The sequence below is a fragment of the Camarhynchus parvulus genome, chromosome 3 (assembly GCF_901933205.1).
Source record: "Camarhynchus parvulus chromosome 3, STF_HiC, whole genome shotgun sequence".
Taxonomy (NCBI): domain Eukaryota; kingdom Metazoa; phylum Chordata; class Aves; order Passeriformes; family Thraupidae; genus Camarhynchus; species Camarhynchus parvulus.
In genome coordinates, this window is record NC_044573.1 from 99,547,756 (window position 1) to 99,573,349 (window position 25,594).

Consider the following 25,594-nt stretch of genomic DNA (forward strand, 5'->3'; position numbering starts at 1 on the left):
GTCACCGTCTCACAGTATAGCATGAGGTGGCTGTTCAAGGGACTCCATTCAATGAGAGCCACAGAAAGAGTTTATGACAACTGTAAAAATGCCTGACTACAGCTTGTTTTCTGTGGTAAAGTTAAAAAAAAAAAAAGCCAAAAACAAGCTGGGGGTTTCCCAAGGTAGCAGTTCTGCTCTGCAACCCAAGAGGTTGTTAGAGCTCTTCGGCTGAAAATCACAACCACATTGTTTGTGTCACTTGCATTAATCCTAATTTAGTGGCCACATGTAGGACTGTTCCCTTCAAACTGTGTACAGAAAAGATAATGTCACAGATTCCCTGGAGCACCTCTACAAGTAGTTAAAAAAATCAAAAAGAGATCCTACTACCTGTTCAAGAGAAAGGCAAACACCTTAAAAACTTCATCACCATACAAGGGAAAAAATGAAGAGCACAGCAGTGGGTACTGATAGTTGCACAACGCACCCAATGTGCCATCTCTAAAAATAGCCTGTGTGGTGATACCCCTGGAAGAGCCCAGCATGTCTCATCCCGCTGGAAAGCGCAGCAACAGCAGCAATTGGCGCGGGAGTGCCGCTGCCACATGACGCACACGTTGCACTCTCTCCTGTCATTATCTTCAAAGCCATCAGGTTTGAACTTACCTGCAGCAGGCAAAGCAGTAGAAGGAGAAGGGTGGGTGGGGAGAAAAAAAACCACCTCTACAACTGTACTGAAAAAGGGAAAATTCCACAGAAGAATATTACAGCAAATGATTACACCCCTTGTCGGCATCTGGGCACCTACAGGACTGAGACATGCAGGTGATTGTAACAGAGGTAATGTAATTCCCTGCAGCAACCACTGTGGGGGAAACTAATAATTGCTGAAGTTTTGCCCGTTCCCATCTTAAATATTTGAAGTCTTGATTACTACATCAGCTCTCTTTGCCATTTGTACTTCGTATCAGGGCAAGAGCCAGTTCAATGAGCAGGCACAGATGTAAAAGCAGAAAGGAGCATTTCAGCAAAAAGGCAAAAGTAAGGCAGCAATGACAGGCACTGAGCTCTCCTAGGAGGAGAGGGAGGACTACACTGAGCTAATTTAAAGGGATTTCATATTGCCTAAAGAAAGACTCACCACTGACAGCGTGACTAGTCCATGGAACAAGCGCGTGTACCTCTAAGTGCCCCCAGCACCTCACATCCTCCGCACCACGTGGTGTTAGTCAGAGTGAAAACCTATTGTCTTATAAAGCCCAGTTCTCAAGACCAACACCTCTGCTGCCCTGAAAAGCCTGGCAAAGCTGGGAAGGTCATGAAGTGACAAGAAAGCAGTGATGCTTAAGCTGCCCCACAGCAGAGAGCAAGTTTTTAGCCTCTACCTTGGGTCCTGCAGCTCTTGGATAGATGCTGTCTCCTCTCATCCACCAAGAATGACATCAGACCGAGAAGCCTGACATGCACAGGCACACTCATTCTCTGGAAATGCCACAGCTACTAATGAGCGAAGCTGGGACAGCACCAAAGCTGACACCATGAAGCTACAAATTTCCCTGCATATACTGACATATCTCTTTAATATTTCTCTTGACCACGAGCTGACATATCAATTAATGTGGTCAGAGCACTTTAGTAGTTCAAGATACCACAACTGGTTTAGTGGATTCCTAACCAGTGCAACTACCTGGAAAAGCATCACATAGTGTATTTCAACAGTCACCCTAAAAAGCAAAGCAAAAGGATTTTATCTGCCAAAAGTTAACCCTGAGAATTTGTTTCTCAAGCTCAGCAGATTTATATAGATTTCCTTTCTTTTTTCTCTGCTTTGCTTTTTCTTTGCCAGAAGATAAAGTTCTGGATCAACAATTCAAGGTACACCATTGAAGTTTTTAAAGTTTTGACTTTAAAGATCTTTCAGTCCTCTCCAAAGCTGCTTTTTCCAGACAGCAGAACAATTCTGCTTCCAAAATTCTTTCATCACCACCTTTAACTTATGTACTAAGCCTAACTACTTTTTATTTTTTTTTTCAGTAAGAAGTTGATGAATTAACACAGCCAGACCACACCACAAGTCAGCTCTGACTCTCCTTCCAACACAGACCCATTTACAAGCATTAAAACCTAGGACTCACCCACCAGACAGAGCCGAAGCTGCAGGCAAGCCAGTCATCAGATCTCAGAGAAATATTATGCTTGCTCCACAAATGCTGAAGCATTTGAATCTTATTTTTAGTCGTACACAAAGGGCAATAAACGGAAAATCTTATTGTAACCACTGCTTTTTCGTGGCCACCCACACTTCCAACACCTACAGCAAAAGTATATAAATGTAAAAGCCCCAAAACTCATGGCTCATCTGAACAAGGAATGCAAACTAGCTAGTTGCTGTTACTTTTTTTTCCAGTTTATATCTAGAGTGCCATTATATTCTGTGAAACACTGAAGACAACTGTTCACATGGTGTGCCTATCTACTGTCCAGGATTCTGCTGGATTTTCATACATTTTTCCCAGTACCAGTGTCCCTGGTAAGGTCTTTCTCTAAGTTAGCTGACCACTGACTGATTTTCAAATGATGAAGTAGAGAAGGTGCTTCCCCCTAACTCTCAGTTTCTTCCCACACTGCCCAAAATACTGAGGTACAAGGAGTTAATGCTTCACTTACCTGTGAGAAATTATGCTGAATACTCTACCCAGAAACTGGCAATTAAAAAGAAAAAAATCCCTTTACACTCATAACAGTAGAAGAACTTCAAACAAATTGCTGTCAAGGATGATTTCATTGTGTTTAAATCCACTTTACTTCAAGTCACTTTGCAAATTACTCTTTAATTTTATACCTAAAACTCTCAAGTCTACTGCGATGCCAGTTTACTCTCCTGTGTGTCCTGTGCCTGATTCTTTCCATTTACAGAAAGTAAAACAAGCATAAACCTAATTATCATCTGAAAACCCACAGAAAACGAATTCAACTAACTGAGTAAAAAAGAAATAAAGGAAAAAAGATCCATCTTAAGACCAGACCCAACACGAGGGTGATGCCATGTCTGGAGATGTTGAAAGTGAACAATTTCATGCCATTAATCATCTTGCTGTCGCAGAAAGTGCAGGTTATAATAGCGAGAGAATGATCCCATACAAGGCTTTTACGTCTCTACTCTTTGTACATCGTAACAGGAAGCATGTCCCACCAGCTAGCAATCAATACTTAACTAAATGATCGAAGACAAAGTGCTGGCTCCAGAAAAATGCACCTTTACCTGCCCTTGCTCATCAATTGCCTGCTAGACCCAAAAGCACACCAGCTTCCTGCAGCTCCCGACAAGGCTGGGGCAGAGCCGGCTGCTCCCCAGGCACGCCGCTGCAATCAGGTGTGCGCTTTTCTGCCCAGGATTTAGGTCGCAGGACCTGTGTGCCGAATGCCGCAGAAGCGCGGGTATCTAAGTATTATGAAAATAAATGGGTCATACACCACTGAGCTAACAACCACACCACCCCCAAGCTGGGCACTGAATGACTGTGCATGGCTCTGCCAGAAGGAGAGGAGAGGTTGAGCCAGCAGTGAAAACAAAACTGATGTGGTGAGATGGATTTTACTTTTCACTGGTTTGGGTTACAGAGAAAGTTGGTCTGGCTGCCACCGTCTCTCAGGCTTTTCTGTAAAAAAAAAATTAAAAAAAAAATGCAATGTACAGGCTGGTAAGATGACCCGAGGAGATGGGCTGGCATCTCACCCCGCCGGGAAAGGGGAAGTGCCGCTGGCCCTGGGTGGAGGGAGGGCTGTGACTCAGTCCCTTGGGCTGACACACACACACACACCCGCGCTGTCACCTGCCACAGCAAAAAATAAAAGTCCTCGCCACAACACGGCGGCCACACGGGGAACGCCGAATAAACAGATCAATGATGCTGCGCGCCCACGCAGCCCGTGGCACCGCTGGGGTGACGAACAAACAAACCTGTGGTCATGCCAGCGAGGCAAGAGGTGTCAGAGGAACTTGGGTTCGGGTGGCACACTACACTGCAACAAACCCTGCTGTCCTGTGCTGCTGTTAGCAGCTGAACACGAGCAGAGCGCTCCTCCCGGCCACACAGCCCACGGTCACCGCGTGTGCCGGGATGGGGATGCCTCCAGCACCGGGGTCTTGGGCAGAAACCTCCAGGAAGGGACCCTGGCTCACCACCCACACATGTGTCATGTGCAGGCGCCCTGCCTGAAGCCACACCAGCACTGTCCAGGACATATATTTGTCCAGATACATATTTTATTTAAAAAATCTTATACTTATTTATATATATATATCTCGATGTGTTTGTATCAAAGGCTGTCCCTGGCCACCAGCCTGGCTGAGGTACAGAGGCACTGAAGGTGCTGAGAAGCACCTGATCACATCGAGGGACTGACACAGAGCTGCTAGCAGTGGTCAATGGACAGGATGCCATGGGAGGTTGTGAAGGTCCCCGCGGCAGGAGACACTCCACACATTGGTGGCATAAGGTACAGAGTCCTGATATGTCAGTACCATAAAATGGGTAAGAAAGTGCCTTCACCCCTATGAAAACAGCACTCCAACAGGAAAATGTATGAGAAAAATCACAAAATGTAGACATGGACACATCTCTCATCCAGTAAGATAAACCTGCCAGGGTCCTCAGGTATGGTCATGGCACTTGAGAAGAGGGTTTGCTACTGATGGTTAGGAGTGTTTGGTAAGTCAATGTACAAAGTGATATAATTTTGCCTTCAGAAATCTGCTTTTCTTCTGAATTCTGTCAAGTTATCTGACCTTTAAGAGCAGATTTTAAAAAAATTACATTTTTCCCAGGCTGTGGTGGTAGGCGGGTGACAGACATTAAACCACCAATATCTGCATATTTAAAATTTTACACTATTTACATCTGCCTAGAGATGGGCATAGCATAGATTTCAAGAAATCTTTAAATTTTTTAAAATACTCTGAAGAACTCATACCTAGCAAATATGAAATTTCTGGACAGAACTTTCTGAGTTTTGGGTTGCCTTATTTTTTTATCCTGTTTAAACCACTTATAGGCCCTTGGTGAATTCACAACATTGGATAAGCAGTACCAATCTGGTCTTTTTATGAGGTGCAGAAGGACATTGATTGGGATGCTATTTTTGCTGCTTTTAAAGGAAATCACATGGAGGTAAAACAAAATGAGAAATATGAGCAGAGTATGGACACTGCTAGGAATAGTCACCTGTCTCTGCTTGGATGCCAGCAGCCCTGCCCCAGCAGCTGCTCCAAGACACAGCTCTGTACATTCTCTGCCATTTGTGACTGTTTGGGATAACAAATGGAGAGAGCCTCTCAGCAGAGAGCACAGTTTCTCCCTGACTGCTGTACTCCCACATTACAGTACACTCAGTTTAACCTATCCAGGATTCATTCCCAGGGAACCTGGAGAAATGGGGTTTTCTTTACTACCTTGGCACACGCCCCATAACAGGGTTTTGCAATATGCTCTGTCAGAACAAGCAAAGGACATTTTGCTTTGAACTCACACATCAGTATTTTTATGGAGATTTTATCCATCAGTATCCTAGTAGTATTATAGAAACAAAATAATAAATGGAAGGGGGGAAAGGCATACTTATTTATCCCACTGCATCCTGGGAAAAGCAACAAGAATGCAGTTGTTACAGCTGGGTCAACCTTGTGCAACTGCCCTTTCCAGCAGGGCTAATTAACAAGTGAAAGTCTGCTCCTTTCTATGGAAATTGCTATAATGAGGTAATTGTTACTAGCAGAGTCTGTCATCAAAACCAGCCAGACAATGGGAAACAGAGAAATCAAATAAGCAATGGGCAGCTTGCCCTCATGTCTACCTGTGCTGGTGTGGATCTGCACACACGACGGGTGCAACCCCACCAACAGCCTGTGAGGTGACGCATGGGTTTTCTAGGAGCTGGAGTACACACCATTTTTTAAAAACAATGCACAGCTGAAGCCCATAACCACAGTTAAAATAGAAAGAAGAAAAAAAAAAGGAAAGGCACATATTTGATGGCAGCTCCCACATCCTCACGCTGGTTTTCAAGTTCATTTGGTCCTCAGATCTGATTTTGTTCCTTGAAAAGGAGACATCTGATTATTTGTAGCACAACAAAAAGCAAGACTAAACTTCCCATGCACTCACTTATTGGAATGAGAGAGGTTTTGTCTTTCCCATTTCTGTCTGCTTTTTCAAGTCCCCTAACAAGGATGATATTTTTGAAGTTAGTTCCTCTGGAAGTGTTTTAAATAGTGAATTTGCAAGATGCCTAATGATAAGCTTTTCAAACATCATGAGAAAAGCCTGCAAAAAATTGTGAATAAGGCTTCCGAACCTCATGGGAATAGTGCTAAGTAGGACTAATGAAAAACAAGCTTTTTCTGCCTGCCTAGCTGTTACAACTCATATTTTCAAGTCTTCTTCCCTTAAGACAAGCACTAAAAACAAATTTCAAGCCAGATCCAAAATTTTCCTGTAGTCAGATGATTCCTGCTAAGGGGGATTTGATTAATAACTGCATGAGAGAATGCCAGACCCTCAAGGAAATGGCAACACTCTCCCTTTTTTGGAAAACAAAATCAAACTCACACCTTGTAAGGCCTCTTTGACAGTGAATTCTGTTACTACCCAGACTTTCTCCACTGCCTATGACTTCACCATTGTTTTTGCTGATACTCATCACACCAGAAAAAAAATTCCTCTCTTTAAAAACTAAATTTCCATATGCATTAAAGAACACAATCCTCCTTTTGCAGTAAACCCTTCTTTTTTTTAGTAAATCTTTTAGTGTCACAGAAGCAAAAAAAGTACTTCAAACAAAGGTATATTTCTAATGTAAATACTTTGGTTCCAAAACATTCATATTTTTTTAGAAGTAGTATTACATACAGATCAGTTCCAAATATTAAAAATGGTATTAGTAAGCATTCAAGAAAAACTGACCAGTAAGGAGTGGTCTGCTTCACTGACCTGTTCTGACTAAACTGCATCATATGCATTTGTTACTGCAGTGAACAAACAAGGGTGGCAATGTGCACAGTGCCACACTGTGAACCACAATTTTGTATTACCTCCTTTTGCCAAGCTGCTCTATAACACCATCCCAAAGATAAAAACCTCTTAACGACAAAGAGATTTGGTTTTGTTTTAAAAATTAATGAAATTAAGTTGTGCTCAAGCCTTTTCCCAAACTTGTCAGCTCTGGGGTGCCCCACCCTCCATAGAGCACAGACCACCACATCCATGCCATCCTTGTAGTGGTCCAGAAGCTTCTTCTAGCTCAGAAACCAGAACTAGGGTTAGAACTGCTGAAAAACTGCAAAGGGTCAAACCAATTTCTCCCCACCGATTCTATGCCAGACTCTGCTATGGAATGTTTCAGAGGAAGACTCAGTCATTGTGGGATCAGGGATGAAATACGTGCACAGGATCATAAGCTGTTCCCCATCCTGGGTGAAATCAAAGCACAACAAGCACAGGGGACTACTGCTCCAGCTGAGAAGTTAGGAAGGGATCTGCAGTCCCCTCAATCTCTCCCTAGTACATCTATGCACAACTTTCTTTACCCTCCTACAGTCAGGTGGAGCACTGATTTCACCTGGAAGGAGCAGGAGGTAGCAATGAAGATACTTTTGATGCTAACAGAGTCTTTTGGGGCAGCAGGCTGAAGGACGAAGCAGCACCAGGGCTCCTCCAAGGGAAATACTCCAGGAACCCAAAAGGAGAAGCATATGGATTTTATCATGGGAGAAATAGAAAGGTGCCTGCAGTCCTGTAGGGCAGATGATGGCCTCCAAAGTGACATGGAGCATGTGCAACTTTGGCAGAGTGCACCAAGGTAAGCGTGCACACACACAGCCCGTTGCAGAGAAAAACAAAGCACAGTTAGTGCAATGGGGGAACAGAGCTATTTTAGGCACTTCTTGTTATGGTTTACCGTAGTAGCAGAACACTTAGAAAAGCTGTCAAAATGACAATCACTATTTAGGTTAAAAAAGCAAGTAACTACTTCAATAACAATTTATTCACCACCTAATGTTTGCAGTTGAATTACAGCTTTTACGGTGTTTTTCTTAAGTGTGATATTTACTGCCTCTACCTTGCCTTCCCAAGATCTTTTTTTTCCATTTTTTCTTTAAATAGAAAGGAATTGGAATCACGACTTACATGTAACTTTTCTAGGTTCTGTGCTGGCTAAAATGTTCTCACGATGCAGGGAACAGGATCAATGGAGAAATTAAGAGGCTGCAGCAATCCATTAAGAAGTGACCCTCCAAAGTTCTGTGGGGCAGTGTTCTGGCAACTCAGTTGGAGCAACCTAAAATAAAATAAAGGCACGAATTTAAAAAAAATCAAGCACCGAATCTTTACAAACACCTCTTTTTCCCTCTGATTCTAAAAAAACACGCTGGGGCATCTTTTTTCTTTAATATAGAAGGTCTTTATGCCAAACATGATAATTACTTATGTCCATTTCACACTTCGTCAAAGCTTTAAGCTGTAGATACCTTCCTACAAAGACCATGTTTTCCTTTCAGTCATACAGTATGAGGCCCCTGAAAAGAATTCTGAACAGATAAGCTAACACATTAACTAATAATCACGTTTCTGAGATTATTCTGCCAGATCACACTACAGGTACATGCATTGTTACACATACATACTAAGGAATTCTTTACTGTGATGGTGGTGAGGCACTGGAGCAGGTTACACATAGAAGCTGTGGATGCTCCGTCCCTGGAAGTGTTCTAGGCCAAGGTTGGATTGGGCTTTGAGTGACCTGGTCTAGTGATAGCTGTCCATGCCGATGGCAGACGGGTTGGAACCAGATAAAAAGCTCAACCTAAATCACCCTTCTGGTTCTAGGAAACTGCACAGCACACCAGAAAGGAGCTATCACAAAACCAGCAAATTTATCCAGTAGGCTTTAAATAATAATTAATACTGGCTTTTGTCAAAGCTTTGCATTAATTTTATCAAGGAATTTAGGTTAGGAACACAAAATTTGTTCCTTTGTTTCTCCTTTACTCGGACGAGCTTCAGAGAAGAAACACCATCAGCCTAATTTGGTATCCCTGGGTTGATGCAATGTGTGTCTTAATCCTGCAGCCACCCTAAAGCAAAGCTACCTGTCATGCCAGTCCATGTCAAAAGAAAACTGGAGAGAGAATGAAATGTTCATCTGCCCACAGAAAATTCACTGTGCTGTCACCTCTGTGCAAGGGGCTCAGGGCTCAGTCCCCGGAGGGGAGGCACTCTGGGATGGGGAAGGCTGGTGAGAGCAGGGCTGGGGCCAGGAGGCTGGAGCAGGGGGAGGTGAAACCCCCAGCAGCCAATCCCAGCATTATCACACAGCCCAGACCCCACAGTGAGCACAATCCCAATCCCAGACTCTGGAAAAGGCTTCCCCCATCTATCAAGAAAGCAGTCACACTCTGAAGTAGCTGGGGAGGAAATACTTGTGGAAGGACAAGTAATTAGCTTTAAGCTACAGGGGTTCTCAAGTTGAGGTTTTCAAGTTGCCAGCGCCCAACACTTCACTGTTTTCCTGGAAAAAAACATTGGAATGCTAACTACTATTTACTTGAGTGAAGTTGGCAACTGGAAGTGGAAAGGAAGATGGTTTTCTTTTGAACAGAAGGGGACAGCAGCAGTACAAGCAGTGTCATGTATCTGTCTTCACAGGATCACTGCAAAGGCTGTGTCTGCAGGATTACCACAAACTAAAGCTAGATAAAGGGGGAGGTGAGGCAGAGGAAAAAACAAACCCCTAAAGTTTAGATCTTTAAAAAAACTACTCTTATTTTTTAAAAACATGCAAAATTAACTCTTCAGTAAAAAATCCTGGTTTCTCAAGAGATGTCTGCTATGTCTATTTATTAGGACTAATGACTGTTTATGACTCCATAAAAAAGTGGGGGACAAAAATCCCAAAACAAAACGCAGTGCAAATGAGAGAGATTTGGTGGTTATTTTTCTAAGTATGCTGTTCCTGGTAAAAAAAGTTCAAGAATTTCTGAGCAGTGATCCTACTGCATTTTACTCCAAGTCTTGTGGAGAATTGGTTCATTTATGGAAAGCAGGTTATTTCCTCTGGATGGCACCCTTCTAGATGGTTTACCAACAGATGCTCAAACTCTTGCTACCTTTAAGGATCACCTAATTAGGTACTTGGAAGGAATCATGAGGCTGGGCTAGGAACACAATGCTTGTGTCTCTTTAGTTTATACAGTTTTCTCCAATTGGGCATAACTGTAAGACTGTAAGAGTACCAAATATTTATGGTCACAAATATACATTATTTAAATTGCCGATAAACCTAAAAATATAAACTCTAAATCTGTTCAGTCATAAATCACTGGTAGAACAAAAATAACTGTTGCTTACTCAATGGCCAAAGGACTAAAACCAGGGAAGTCTCTGTGTTTTTAAGGATAACTTAGTTTCCTGGGCAAAAATTTTACATGCCATGATGCATCAGAAGAAAAAGAGAATAAACAGAAGTTGAGAATAGGGAAACAAGAGAAAAAGAAAAGGCACAGGGGGTGGGGGGAGAAAGAAGACTTTCAGCACCACTGAAGCTTTTCTGAGAAGGTCTGATTGATGTTCACTGCTGTAGAAAGCATGAGGCTGCATCCCAAACATTTCATTCCCTTCTGCAAATGTCTCACTCCATACCTCTCCCCATGTTCCCCAGATATTCTTGCCCTATGCGGGATGATTCAGCCAGCATCAGGTTTTACACATGATCTAAAAGACTCAAGCAGGAATCTCTCTGCCCAGGGGTCAGCTTAGGGTAGAATGAAACTTGACCCCCGCCTATGCTCAGCACGAGGGCTCCTTCATGCTTTCCATTCGACAAAAGGCTTCTCCTGAAACAGGCAAAGTATTAAAGGCAAAGCTGTTACTACAGCTGCAAACCTACAGGAATACACAAAAACTGAGCTCATAGGAAGAACCAACCATGCACCTACTGAAGAGGAATTTCAGCAGTTTAACAGGCTGATCAGCCAGGTTTACAGCATTGGGAAGAGCTGGGATCTTAGGCAGGGTAAGATGTACTCTCTGCTCCAAGGCTTGCTCACATCAAGGTCTCAGCTCTCAGCACAGACCTGCACGTGTGGGCCATCAGTTAAGAGGGTCATGAGAGGCCACAAAATCACTGTCCTACACCAGCTCCTGCAGTCTTGGAGGTTGCAAGAAAACCTTGTATTTATTCCAAAAAGAAACATCCGCCTTAAGCACTTGCAAAGAAATCTAGAAAAATAACAATACTTCCAACTGAACTTTGTAAATCTGCTTGATTTTTAAAAAAACTTATTTAACAACCTCTTGTACATTTTTTGAACCAGGTTACCTTCTTTCTCCCCCTTTCTGATGACTTCCAATATTGCCTTGGCAGGTGAAATTAGCACTGAGGAATGCAAATGTAAAGGAAGACACACCAGACACTCTAACCGGCAGAAGAATGCATGAAGTTGAAAAACCATTTGCTTCAATAAAACACCTTCCAGTTTGGATTTCTGTTATACAGAATGTTCAAAGGAGAGGTTTTGTTTTTAACAGGGCTTTAATGCTTAAAAGGAGAAAAACTGGCAATTTCTTCTGTTTGCAACAAACAAACCAAGAAAAGTGAATTGAGAAGGGCATGATGAATGTACCTGGGTATTACTCCACTTATCATCAAAGGTGTTTCAAACACAGAAAATTGTGTAGTCGTGCTCAAGAATACTGGAGATGCTGGGTGGGCCATGAGGGAAGTGAGCAACAAATACACAAATGTAACAAATACACAGTGGTTGTTTATCCTGATGTTCAGCATAGGTGGGTAAATTGAGGGTTAAGTAAAATGACCCACACAAGGAGACCAGCTGGTGAGCTTCTCTCAGATGCAGACAGGAGGAAAAATATTTAAGGAAGGCTGAGCACTTGCGAGCTGGGAGCAGTGGGCACAGGTCTGCAAACAGAGCTGGTGTTTTCTGAAGCAGTGCCTCACCTGGTGGGGTGCAATGATGCTACTTACACAAATATGTACAGAAATTGATTCCAGTGAAGTCAAGGATCCTGCTTTGTTACATGCAATACCATCACAGATCAGCAAATGTGTTTTCCTTACATTTTGTGTGTAATTTTTGTCTGGTTGAAGTAGCTTCATTGGAACATTTGTAGCTTGAAGGGTCGCCTGAGGCTGAGAAGGCATTTGCAGTGCTCCTGACATCTAATGCATGATCTCTCCCTGAAATCTGTAAATTAAACCCAAGATGATATCAATACCTACGTCACAAAAGACACAAGGTCTGCTTCACCCTCAGTGCACCTAATTTCCTCAAAATAACCTGTGGAGTTCTTCCAAAGGGAAAGAATATGCTCATCTATCACTCCTGCTTGTTCCCACATTCACTGTTTAACCAGGGGCAGCAAAAACAGGAGTCAGAAGGGCACAGCAGCTTCTTTCCCAGTGTCCAGAGGTGGGATGCGGAAAACCAACAATGCAAGGAGGCGTGGACCACAAACAGGGAGGTACCCACCCATTCCAGGGCTGTAAGCACCAGCTCTGGAGTGCATCCCTATCTGGGTGAGCTGTGTCAGCAGTCAGAGCAGATGAGATTGAGCTATTCCCTCAGATAATGGCAAAACAGTGTCAGGAACCACCCTAGCTAGAGACTGTGACTGAAGTCACCAGGAGAACCTTCAAGACACCCATTGCTGGCTGACTGGCTGCAGGGAAAGGCAGTTGCTGCTGCCCTGGAGTGTTCCAGAGTCTGAAAATTGGATTTTCACCAGCTACACCTAACAAAACCAACCAGGCTTAAACAGAAAACCTTCAGAGAAGCTGGGGAACGTGCATAGGGAGAATTTTCCACCCTTCCTTGTCCTCTGGTTGCAGTTAGGTCTGTGACACATCAAGCAGGCAGGGCTAGAAGGCATAAGGCTGCAGTTCAAGACTACTGCCACAGGAACTTGTAAATCTTTTAATGTAAAACCCGAGTGATTTTCTCATTGGAATATACTTGACTTAAAGCCATCATCGAAAATATTTTATCTTGGGGTTATGACTCATGAAAGAATGGCTAGGTGTGAAAGGAAAGTTAATATATTTTGTGAGAAAAACCCCCTCCCCAGCAACCTTATCAGATGACATGAGTTGAATATTTATGTCCTGTGCAGTAAAACCAATAGACAGCAAAAGCCACAGCCTAATACTTTGTGTCAGATCTGATGAAAATTCAGACACCTAGCTTATTTCCCCTTAAGGGCTGGAAATTATGGTTAACACATATAAAAACAGGAGAAAACGAGATGGTTCAGTGATGAGGATCAAACTGCTGTCCCTTAGTCTGGCATGTTGGAAGATGACACCAGACTAGCCAGTGTTGATTCTCTTGGATGAGGATGCTTCCCAGGTCATCATGAAATGACACAGCTCACTGGGTTAATGCTCCAAGGCTCCTGACCCAACACATGTGACCCACAAAAACACACCCCTGTCATGCCAAAAAGGTGTTCCCATGTTGAATGATTATCACAGTCAGAGTTTTACTGCTGATTTCTTTTAAAAATTGCAAATTGAGAAAACAGTTAACATAGAGAACAAAAGAACAGGCCACAGTCAACCACAAAAACTTCCCATAAGGTTCAGCATGTGGGAAACAGATAAGTAAATGCTGCAAAAGATGAACAATATTTAAGTATTAACACAAATGTTTGTTTTGGGGAGGTTTATCTGGCATCTCTACTGTTTTTCCTCCAAGCTCTAATACAAAAATAACTACATCTCACTGCAACTGGGAAGAGATGGCAGCAGCTCAACATTGCTCCCTTTTTTCCCTCTGTACTCAGAAAAAAACCCCAACTGCCTTACAGTGTCACACAAACTAATTTTAAGGTGATTTAGGATGAAGTCAGCCATATATTAGCAAGTTCAGAAAGTTCAGTCAGTGGTCTCATTTTCATCATCCTGTCAAATGAGGACATACATGTGCAACATAAGGGCAGGAGAAACAGCTTTTTCTCCAGCTGTACAGGTGGTCCCCCATGTTACAGCATGAAGTGAGGAAATTATCCTTTAGCTCATGTAAATCTTGGATGCCATAGTTGCTCACCAAGCTATGAAGAGAGAGCTCATGTTGATGGATGTACACATCTTGCCTGTGCAAGCTATGGTAGGGCTGAAAGTGAGCAAATGCTGCATCTCCCATGAAGGAGCTGCCTCATCTTCTCTGTCTCCACCCCTCACTCCAAACAGGGGAAAGTCAAAAGACATGAAATTGCTTTGTGGGTGATCTTCAGTGGTTGTTATAAATATTAAAAAGAGAAAGGGAGAATGGTGATGGGAAAGTGGTTCAAAACTATGTTCCCTCTTGGGTGAACTCAGGTCCTTTTAACAAGAAAAGCCAGAAAGGCCATGCACAGTAATGCTGAGAAAAAGGAAATGGTACTTCATTTTAGCCAGAGTCATAAATCTTACCAGTGAGCCTCTAACGGCAAAACGGCGAGCAGGGGAATTTTTATACAGAGATAATTAGTTGCGAGCTGATATCAGCTTTACTGTGCTGTGCACTCTGTGTGTGCAACATGTTCTCAACCTGCAAAACCCCGCACGAGGCTCTGGTAGCCCTGCTGCTGCTGGCTTTGCCAGAAGGCATGCAGCTGGAACTCCCAGAAACCCTTAGGAAAAAAAAGGTGAAGATGGAAATGGGTATTTCTGCTCCAGAGAAATCTTGTCTGTAGCCCAGAATGATTCTTCCAATGGGTAAAATGCACCATGTTTATAAAACCACATGCCTCTGCTACAGGGGAGATGGTCCAACAGGACACCTTGTGCCACCATTAACACCCTTGTCTTCTGGGATTCAGACACCACTCACAGATCCTGCAGAGCAGGCAGATGGGTCAGGAAAAAGGTTTATCCATTGAAGTGAGAAGCAAAATGTGGTTGAGGGAAATTTATCAGCCAGAAAAAACCAGCTGTGAAGATGTTTCACAAGCACCAAAGTCAATGGGACATTCCCTCCATCTGTGCTGGGAACAGCCCATCCGCCCGTGCTTGTTCCTCGACGTCTTGCTCTGTTTAAGAGACCTGCCAGGGACTTGCACTGGTGATTGACACAAGCAAAGACTCACCACAGCTAGCAGTCAGCTGTGCTAGTAGTCAGACCGCACTGCCAGCCAAAGAGAAGCCGCTTTTTGGTTTCTAGATGATAGGGAGTCCAGGAGACATGCCAGCAGCACGCCGGCTGTGCTAGGTGCCAGTGGGCATCCTAGCTCTTGTGAAGCTACTTTAGAGGGGACCAATTTGGTCTAGATGAGGGAGACTGGAAGCCTTCATCCCCAAAAGCTGCCCAAGTTAGGGGCAGAAAGGACAGCAGGCTGCAAAGGGACAGCTCAATGAGAAAAGAGAGCCCACCCCAGCTGCACAAGGAGCTTTGAGGTTAATGGTCCCCACACGTTACCTTGGTGCTCCCTACCTACTTTCTGCCCATTCCCTTTTCTTTTTCATCCTCAACCTAGTGTAACAGGACAGATACACCCATTGCTCAATCTGCTGGCCCAAAACAGCTGGAGGCAGGTGGGGCTGGGGGCAAAGCAGCTTTGTCTGCATGGGGTTAAAGCAGCAGGTCTTTTGTCAAAGGCTCAGTTTGCCTGTAACCGTATGTTAAACTGAAAGACCAATCTGTATTTACTGTGCTAAACTACACTTATGCGTTTTTTTTAATCATTCAGCCTAATGGTACACAGCTGCCACAAGAATCTTTGAACACATCACTGGCTCTCTTTGATCTGATTAACCAGATAGGGAACCACAGCCAAAAGATATGAAAGGATGAGTCCAAATTTCAAATTCTCAGCTGAGCAAAGAATTTCATTCAAAGGAATGTGCAAAATAAGGAGGGAGGAGCTTCACAATGCAAATGAAGGTTTTATTTACTACTGATATAAGCAGGTAAAATACTCTCCATCGCACGGTTAAAGAATAAATGGACCCTAGCCTCAAAGTGGTGCTGACAGGTGTTACATCTGCCACATTAATCTGTGTGGATGCCAATATTTGTATCATCCTTTTTCCAGACTCAAAATGAGGGGCTTTCTTCCACAGGGGTGCTTTTTAGACTGAAGAAGCCTCCCTGTGATATTGAAGAGCTCCAAGGGCATGGCCTCTTCACCCAAACTGCTTCTGTTCAGCATGTTTCTTCAGATAGCATAGTATTTCTTTTTTTAAATTCAAGACAGCTTTGTTTATTTGCTTTTATTTCTAGCATACTGTTTACTATTCCAATCAGAACATTCCGTAATCTCATCTGAATGTTTTATTATTAATTGCTGCACCCCACACCCCACCCTTAATAACTATCCTCGGGAGAGGTAAACATTTCAACACAACTTACTCTAGTTAAAGCCATGAATATGCATTATTTATTTATTTAGGTAAACAGTAATTAAGAAAAATCACCAAACCGCCTGCTCTTTGAAACGAGCTCTACTTTACCAGCCTTGCCGTGGGAATTGCAAGTCCCTTAAACACATCTATTACTTTGTCCTCCTCCACCATGATTTACATTGATGGGCCTCAGACCACACTAGAGCTGGCAGAAAAGCAGTCAGTCCTTACACTGCCTGAGGCTGAGTGACAAGTCCAAAGCTTCCAGCAAGGATAAGCAAGAGGTACCAAGATGTCAGCAGGGAAGAAAGGTGCAGGATGAGGAAAAGAATGTTGCTATCTATCACTCAATATGCTGATTTTTAAATTTTTTTGCAGCAAGACAATCACTACTAACACTCATGACCCCCTTCTGCCCTCTCCCTACAGATGGGGGGCTGTGTCCTGACAGAGGGGCTTGTGACCACTGAAGCCTCTCCATGCTAAGCTGGGTAGCAGCCAGCCCCAAACTGAGGAGTTTTTTGTGCCAGAACAGTCAGATAGCCCAATGTGCTATATATATAGATACATAAATACATATATATGTATGTACACACACAACTTAAGCATTGGGTAACATGCAGCAATTGACTCCACTCAATTCCCCTGGTTTTCTTCCTCAGTGTTACATTAACTCAAATATTAAAACATCTCATCCTGACTTACATTTCCAGCAAATTGCACCACAAGCCATGACAGAATATGGCAGCACCAGAGGCAATGAAGCCACTAACAGGACACTCAATTTTTTAAACCAAAAAAGTCCGACACACCAAGATAGTCCTCACATTGTTAATTATCCAACTTAAGGATCGCACCAGCATTACAAGAGAGGAATTGAAATGTATCCCAAAGGCAAAGGGATTTTCACAGATCTAAAATTGTTAGGTAAATAGATAAAACTGCGGTTGGGGCTTTGTTTCAGTTTTCAAAGCTAATTTCCGGCCACCGTTCAGAGAAATGCTTTGCATTTCCATTTCTGACTCACCTGCTTTAACAAGCGCACTCGCTGGAATTACTAAGCATGGGATCTCATCAAAACATTTCACTTTCTGAATCAAAGTGCTTTTCAATTTTACTGATGTGAACTTACCTAGAAAATTTACCATGGTAACAACACTGGTGATGCGCAGGTACGAGTGCACAATGCAATGTGTCAGAGGACCCTTCTCCCACTGGGCATCCCACCAAGGTAGAGGAATGCTTCCCAAATTCGGCCCAGCCACTCGGAGCACGCTGACACCAGTCTCTCACATCCCCTTCACAAAGTGATACACGCTCCCAGAGACACATTTAAACATCAGGCATGAATGAAAAGCATTCCTGAAAAGAATCTGTTATGAAACCGAAAATCGGAGATCGCCGCAATGCTGTACCTAAGTTGAGTCATCAGTTCCCTTTACAGCCTAATAATTGACACTGCCTTGATCAGAATGACTGATCCAAATGTTGCTTTGTGTTTGTGTGTTTTTGTTGGGTTTTTTTAATTAAAAAAAAGATTTCTTATGTAAACAAGCCGTCTGTCATCTTGCAGGAGTGTTTGTATTCTTCAGATCATGGGAAACATCTGTCAAAACCAGATTTTGCTCTCCTCAATCAACTCGATACAGTCTTAATCAGACTGTACTACAAAGAATCGGTCTTGTTACAGAAATATACGCTGCCAACTCTCAGTGGAAGCGCTGATTTTATTTCACTTTCTTGGGATTAAATGCTGCAAAGATTATTAAAAGAGTTCACTCCTTCCCCTGCGGGATCTCTCCCCCAAAGGAAATCCTGAGAATTTACTTGCTGCTTTTCTCCTCTTTGTGCGTGTTTCCAAAATTAACTACCTTCCAGGAAGAGACAGAAAGGAGAGGAATCAAGGTATAGTGAAACTTCAGAGCGTGCTGATTTCCCACCTTTTGACATGGGTACTCGGATAACGGAGTGATTCCCCCTCTGATGCTTGCAACAAATAAACACTCCCACGCGTCTGCATCCCGCAGGTCACACCTCCCCAGAATGATTCATTAGGTATTTTCACATCTTCTACATAGGGAAAGATCAAGTGGGGTTGCAACTGCCTCTAGCGGTGTTTTCTGAAGACAAGGTGACACAAAACAGAGTGGTTGCTACTACCAGGATAAGGGTGATGTTAGACAGACATACCACTCTGAGTCCCCTGCCAGGGAATCTACCCGGGAATAGCAAAATCATTACCACAAAAGAAGCCAATTAGAGAAACAATGTGAGACTGTAACAGAAAGAGCAGGCTACTCCATTAGCAAGTAAATGAAGAGGACCTGACTGGGGCAGGAGGACCAGGATCAATGGGTACCAGCCAGGTGTCTTAGCTGGGGCTGTATGCAGAGCCCTGTTAAATGGACCAATAATTTATAGATTAAGGGGACAGTACTGGAAACATTCAATAGTGTATACATGGTCTTAATTAGAAGTATGCCCTTGGAGGGGTGAGAAATTAATGGTCATGTCTATATTAGCTTTTACCCTTAGACCTAAACTACTCCACTAGAACCATGTTGCTGATAGGATGCCCAATTTTTGTATTTTATCTTGCAGTAACTCCAGCCCAGTGCTGCAGACTGAGCACCTACCAGCAGCTGGAGTATATCACCAGCACTGCTGGAGGCACAGCTCTCAGCGTGTATCAGTAACTCATGGATTACGCATCATGCCACTAATTCTTAAATACAAGGCATGAGATAGGAGGAGAACCTTGGCATGCTGTAGAGAAGATGGAGAAGGACCCATCTAAACACTGGGTATTAAGAGTAATACAACAGCAGATTTTAAAACAAAAAGACAGACAAAATCCAAAGCTGTGGAGGAAAAGAAATGAAAAAAACAAATGGCATAAAGAGGGAAAAGGAAACAATCTACTGGCTGAAGATGATGTTATTAGATGTTATTTCCCTAAGTGTAGTAGAGAGTTGGACATGAAACTAATATCAGACATATCTGCAAAAATCGTACTCTTCTGAATGGAGTGGAACTCGATTTAAATGAAAGCCTTGCTTTAAAAAAAATCTTTAGGCAAGCAATTTCTTTGAAGTAAGAAATTACTGCATAGCTAGACTTATGACACAAACCTATGACAATAATAAACAAGATGAAATCTCAACCATGCTTGAGAAATAATGTCCAGAAGCATATAGATTCAGTTCTGCTCAGCACAGAATCCAATGAGTATCATCAACCTTGCAACATCTTGGGGAATCTTGTATTTTTCTGAACAACAGAAAAGTATCAACTTCAGCTATTTTGGAGAGAAATGGACTGTCACACTCCCCAAATATAGGTGAAATACTATTTTGGCCAGATTTGAGAAGAGACTGGTCTTAGCACTGGTTTCATCTGCCTGACCTAAGATAACACGTTTTTAGCTGTAACTTTCATAAACTCTTTGAAGTTTCATTTTACTACTCTAAGGTCCAAGGGTGGCAATATGAAGACAGAGGAAGCAGAAAAAAAATGGATAGGAACGAAAAGCACTTTGGGCTGTTAAGCCAGCAAACGTAAGAATTGTTATTTAGCTTAGTGAGAGCATTGCCAATACTAGCAAACCATTTGCTGTCTGCTGCTGCATACCAGCAGGTCTTGCACAGGCTTACATCAATTCTTTGATGCACGCACAGTGGACACATTTTGAAGTGCCCTTGTATTTGTTTTTAAGTTAATTTTGCACCAACTCTTGAATGTCCCAATTAAAAAATAAAGGCGTGGGAAACAAAGTGAAAGAGGGTTTATTACCTCATAAAGTTAACCAAAACAGCAAAGACTGTGTTGAAATGTCTATCTAGTTCTCCCTGACAGCTCAACTCAAACTGAAACCTTAGGCATGACATGAATTTCTTCTTCAGTTTTATGAAAACAGAAGTTCAACATCAGTATTTTAACCATCCAGCTAACGATCACCCAAAGCAGTAGTAAGAACCAGCAATCATTAGGCCACAAGCATAACAGTGGCCTAATAAAAGTAGGCGATAAGCCCACTCCATAACCAGAAAAAAAAATTATTTTATTTTCAATCTCTCTGCTCTTAAAATGTGACTGGAGCAGCTTCAAGGACATCCTGCATGATCCATTCTCACTGCTTGTTCCCGTGTAAGAAAGATGTCCTCTACATTCACTAATTACAGGTTAACTTTGTCAGGCAAAAAGAGCCTCTTTCTACAGTTCTCATGGCTTTTGGAGATGGAGGTCTTTTTTTGTTTTCTTTTTAACTTGTACAACAAAACCTACCTGTTCTGCCGTTATTGTCTTGTTTTATTACTCCTCATAGTCCTGGCATTTGCTTAAAATGATGTAAAAAGTAGGCAGTTGCACAGAGAATGATTAGTACAGCATGTGCTGTAGCAAGCAATATTATATATTTTATTGCTTATGAAGTCAGAGTACTGGAACCAGCCAAATCTGTTACTTTGGTCTGAAAGTACATTTTTCCTTTCCTGCTTGCAACAGGATAATTAATAACTGAGAGAAATAATGGAGAAAATAACCATGGTGTTAGGTAAGCACTCCTAATTACACAATCTTATGTTTGGACCAAAGATTGATGATTGGGATGCCTCTCTACAAGAGAACAACAAAGTTTGCACCTCATGTGTGTCACAAGGATGCTTGCCACACTGTCTGCTCCGCCATCATCCCAAATTACTCACTACCTGTGCCAGTGTCCTGATCCCACTAAAAAGGCTGTACTTTTCTCTGAAGCTCTGCAAGTGAAAAATTAAATCTATTACTTTCCCAATTATTCGGAGTGGCTGATGAAAAGCTCATTAATACTTGGGCAAAAAGGCTCTCTTACAATTGCAGCACACAAGCCAATGCATGATGGCCAGAGAATGTTTCCAGGTAGCAATTGCCTTTGCACAGGTTCCTACTTGGTAAATAGTGAGAGGAAATACTGAATAAATATCAGTTTTCCCTTATTTATTTGTACACTGGGTGAGCCAAGACAAAAGGATGTTTAGGCACTGAGTTGATTTCAGGCCTTGTCCTCTGTGGATGGCTTTGCCTGCAATGTTATAGGGCTTTTAATCTCACATATCTCATGGATCCTATTATCATCACCATCATAATGAAACCAGACATTGCTCACTTCCTGCTCCCCCAGCCTGACTCTGGCCAGGCACACAGAAATGAGAGCTCACTGAAGAAGGCCACCCATCATTTCACCTGCTTGGCTTCACCTCCCCACGCCAACTGGTGTCACCTTAAACTGTTCCCATCAATGGGCAGGTCAAGCAGCAGTATAACCCAGCCCATAAGGACCAGAAGACATTCAGTACACCTTGTTCACAGCAAAGGCACAAAACAATCCCCAGGTGTTTCTGTAATTCCTGTTGCTCTCAGCACAATTAGATTTTATTGAACTGTAATCCTAGGTAAGTGCATTGAATCTTACAGCTGAAGTCAATTACACTGCGTTAAATAGCCTTCCTGATTTGCAAGATGAAGATCACTTCTGTATAAAACTAAATTAGCTCAATAACTCATTATTTGTAGCTTGGGTGAGGGGTTGAAACAGCAATTGACAACTAAGCAGTTGCTGCGTTTTCAGGCCCTAGTCCTTTAGAGCTGCAAGTAGACTGAATTTCCAGTTTCACCAGTTGGGAACAGGGACAAGCACTGCAGGCACAGAGAGGATGTCTAGTGTCCACAGCACTAGATCTTAAATCATCCATGTTTTCTCATGGCAAGGGACTCTGAGCTGACCAGCTTTGGAAGGAACAAGACATTGGTTTTTGTGTACTGAGAAGTTAAAAGTTTAACAACCAACCCAAATGAGATAAAAAGGCACATCAAAAGGCGTGTGACTTGTCATTTCTGATTCTTTACTCAGAATTAGCATCAGCACTGAGTGAGAGCATATAAAAACCCCTTAAATTAATATTTTTGCTTGTCAGGGACTGAGTGGAGGAGCAGAGGGGCTGAAGGCCAGTGGTGGTGATGGGCCATGTGGGCATCCTTAGCAGTCACACTGTGCCAGTGCACAACTTGGCAGGAGTCCGTGAGTGTGACGTTCCACTGGCTCACACCACCTTCCTCAGCTGCTAGGCTCACTTTTGGTACCCCTCCAATCAGCCTCAAGCACTCTTCAGTTTCTTTCTTACAAACAACCATATTTCCATGTTAGGAGATCTCCATGTAAGTTGGGAGATGACAGAAGCTCTGTTTCTGATCCCATTGGGTTGTGCCGGGCGCGTGTATTGAGCAGACAGGAGTGATTCAAAGACATAAGCAGACAGACTGAGAGCAGAAAGGTGAGAGACAGGGAATATTCCAAATGCCTGCTGCTGCACTGGGGCAGCCAAACTCCACAAAAAAAGTAGGCCTGAAAGACTTGGAAAGAAGAAAATCAGCCCTTTTGAGATCTAGAAATAATTTCCTTTAGTCTTTAACACAGAGATGTGAGCAACATGGTGACCATCTATCCCCTCCCTGTGAGGAAGCACACCCCTTTTGCTCTGGTCTCCAGGGTGACTCTTCCCATCGCAACATCCACATCTTTCAGCAACATCAGTAGGCTTCATTCTCACAATGAACGTGAAGAAGATGATCTCCACTGCAAAATGAGGAAGTCAGTCATGGGGCAGATGAAGGAGGTTGCCTGAGAACACACAGGAAACCTGTGACTGAGGTAGGGAACTGAACCCAGACCATGAGTTCCAGTTGGGTGCCCAGTCCAAGCTGGGTGGCTGACAGATGACCTCTTCTTCTGGGGCTTTGAAATTTGAGTTTGGTGGGTTTTACAATGAACTTCTTTTTTTTTTTTTTTTTTATTTTGTCTAGTCACTACGTTTCATTACACTCACACTTCTGCTTTGTGAAGACTTTTGATCCTGCTTCTTTTCTGTTCTGGCTTAAAAAACCAACACAATGGAACATCAAACAGAAGTTACCCTTCACAGTTTGGTCTCCTCCCCTACCAACATCACCCTTTCCCTAGCACTCAGTGTTGTGTCTTTCGTGCACCCTGTGCTCATGACTGTGGCTTCATCAAAACCCACCAGTGATATTTAGAAGGTGATTCTTCTTCGTAGCTTCACAGAGTCACAGCAACTGCCTATGTGAACAGCAGTGCTGCGAGGCAGCAGAGCAGATCTGGTGGGAAAACCAGAGAAAAGAGATGCACAAAAAAGGTAAGTTCCAAAGTGAATGTTCTGACACTGCTATGCATCATGTCGACATGAGCAATCATCTGAAGAACAGCTACCAGTAAGCCACAGCATCAGACTGCCTAGGATGTTTTACTGGCTAGGCTAATGAATCACTGGGAAAATGTGAGCCATGTGCTCACTGCCAGGGCAGTCGTCATGGTGGGTGAAAACAATGACTCTTTCACTATCACCATGCCTTGTGGTTTAATTGATATTTTAACATTTTTTAAGATCTTTCTGTGTAAAGCACATAATATGCACTTCTAAGACAAAATCCTTTGGTATTATACTATTTGCAAGGAGGTGCAATGAGTCAAACCACTATTTCATGAAATAATTCACACTGGCTGAATCCCTCACAGAATGTCTCAAGATCTTGAAAAGGAAAAAATAACTAATTTCCACATGTGTAATAGCTCACACGGTGAGAAAGAAAAAGACTTCACATTTTTGTGAGAAAATGTTGCAAAACCACAAACTTTTGAAAGTGCCCAATATGCTATTTTCAGCTCATCTGGATGCAGTCCAAACTATCCACAGCTAACCAAGGTGCATCTGAAGACTGCAATCATTCCGCTCCCACCACAGGCTTTTTGTGCCCACTGTGCATCCAAGGTTGTCAAGCCCTACAAAATAACACAGGACTTTTATGCTTAAAGCAGCCAAGCAGCTGCAAAAATAACTCTGTAAAAATATTGAATACCTTGTCCCACTCAGCAGCTGGAAAAACAATTACTGACTGAAAAATTCAGTGTTTGATATTACTTAATAGTTGGGGGAAAACTATTTGTGAATCATAATTAACGTTTATTTAACTATTCAAAAGCATGCATCTACTGTTTGAGGCTTCACAGAGAGCAAATATGTGGCCTTCTGGCACCATTAAACAGACTAATACAGTTAAACTGGAAGGACATGAGGCAGAAAACCACACTGGAATAGTCAATCCTTCAAGGAACTGGTGTAACTGAGATTGCCTCAGCATGCAGGCTGCAACACTAGGTTTGAACCAAATCAGTAGCAACTACCCTGGGGTAAATTAAATGAATGCACAGCTCTAGCTCCTGGTGCCAGAGCAATGCAAACATCATGACATAAACTGGACGAAAATCCATTACTAACAGTGACAGAGAAGCTGTTCCCCTTGAGACAGTTTCAGGGGTTTACGGGCACCTCCATGGTGGCTTCAGCTCAAGTGACAGCAGGGCTTCCTGTGAACAAGTGCAGCAGAGCCTGTGAGAAAGAACGAGAAGTGCTCATCTTCAATGAGCAATGAAACTGGTGAGAGCTCTGGAGCACAAGCCTGATGAGCTGAGGGAGCTGGGTTTGTTTAGCCTGGAGAAAAGAATGCTCAAGGAGGACCTTACCACTTTCTACAACTGCCTGAAAGGAGGCTGTAGCCAGGTGGGGCTTGGTCTCTTCTCCCAGGTGACAAGATCAGAGGAAGTGGCCTCAAGTTGCTCCAGGAGAGATTTACATTGGATATTAGGAAAAATTTCTTCACAGAAAGGAATTGTCAAGCATTGAACAGGCTGCCCAGGGAAGTGGTTGGGTCCCCACTCCTGGAGGTTATTTAAAAGCCGTGTAGATGTGGCACTTAGGGATATGGCTTAGTGGTAGACTTGCCAGTGCTGGGTTAGCAGCTGGACTTGATGATCTTGAAGGTACTTTTCAACCTTAACAAGTCTGCTTGTATGATTCTTAATGATTTTATGGTTCCATGAAACCAGTGGTGGCTTAGGTCAGGATTTAAGTTCCAGAAGCAGATGAACCATTAACAGGCTGCTGAAAACAAACGTTAGGCCTTGTTTGAAATTTCTAATTGGAAAACTGTTTGACTTCGGACTTTTCAAAGCCTTAATTTCCCCCAAACAATTCCCCCACTTGTTCTCTGCACATTTGCCATAGCTGAAATGTCCCATCACTGACAGTAACCAGTCCTTTTTTCATTTCATTCAACTTCACCCATGCAGAATTAGGCTGAGTGCCTCAGGGGTCCAGCAATCACA

At 42.9% G+C, this 25,594-nt stretch overlaps 1 protein-coding gene across 6 annotated transcripts in view; it reads right to left on the reverse strand.

The window, feature by feature from the left end:
* The window catches only part of BACH2 (BTB domain and CNC homolog 2), a 183,873-nt gene that overhangs the window by 71,639 nt on the left and 86,640 nt on the right, over window positions 1–25,594 (reverse strand). For 4 of the 6 annotated variants that reach the window (XM_030945457.1, XM_030945456.1, XM_030945460.1 and 1 more), the window contains one exon: window positions 8,169–8,319. The gene's annotated coding sequence lies outside the window, so the exon portion shown is untranslated. Of the gene's footprint in view, window positions 1–8,168; window positions 8,320–12,117; window positions 12,245–25,594 lie in introns of all 6 variants that reach the window. The other 2 variants (XM_030945459.1, XM_030945458.1) reach the window with 1 other exon arrangement.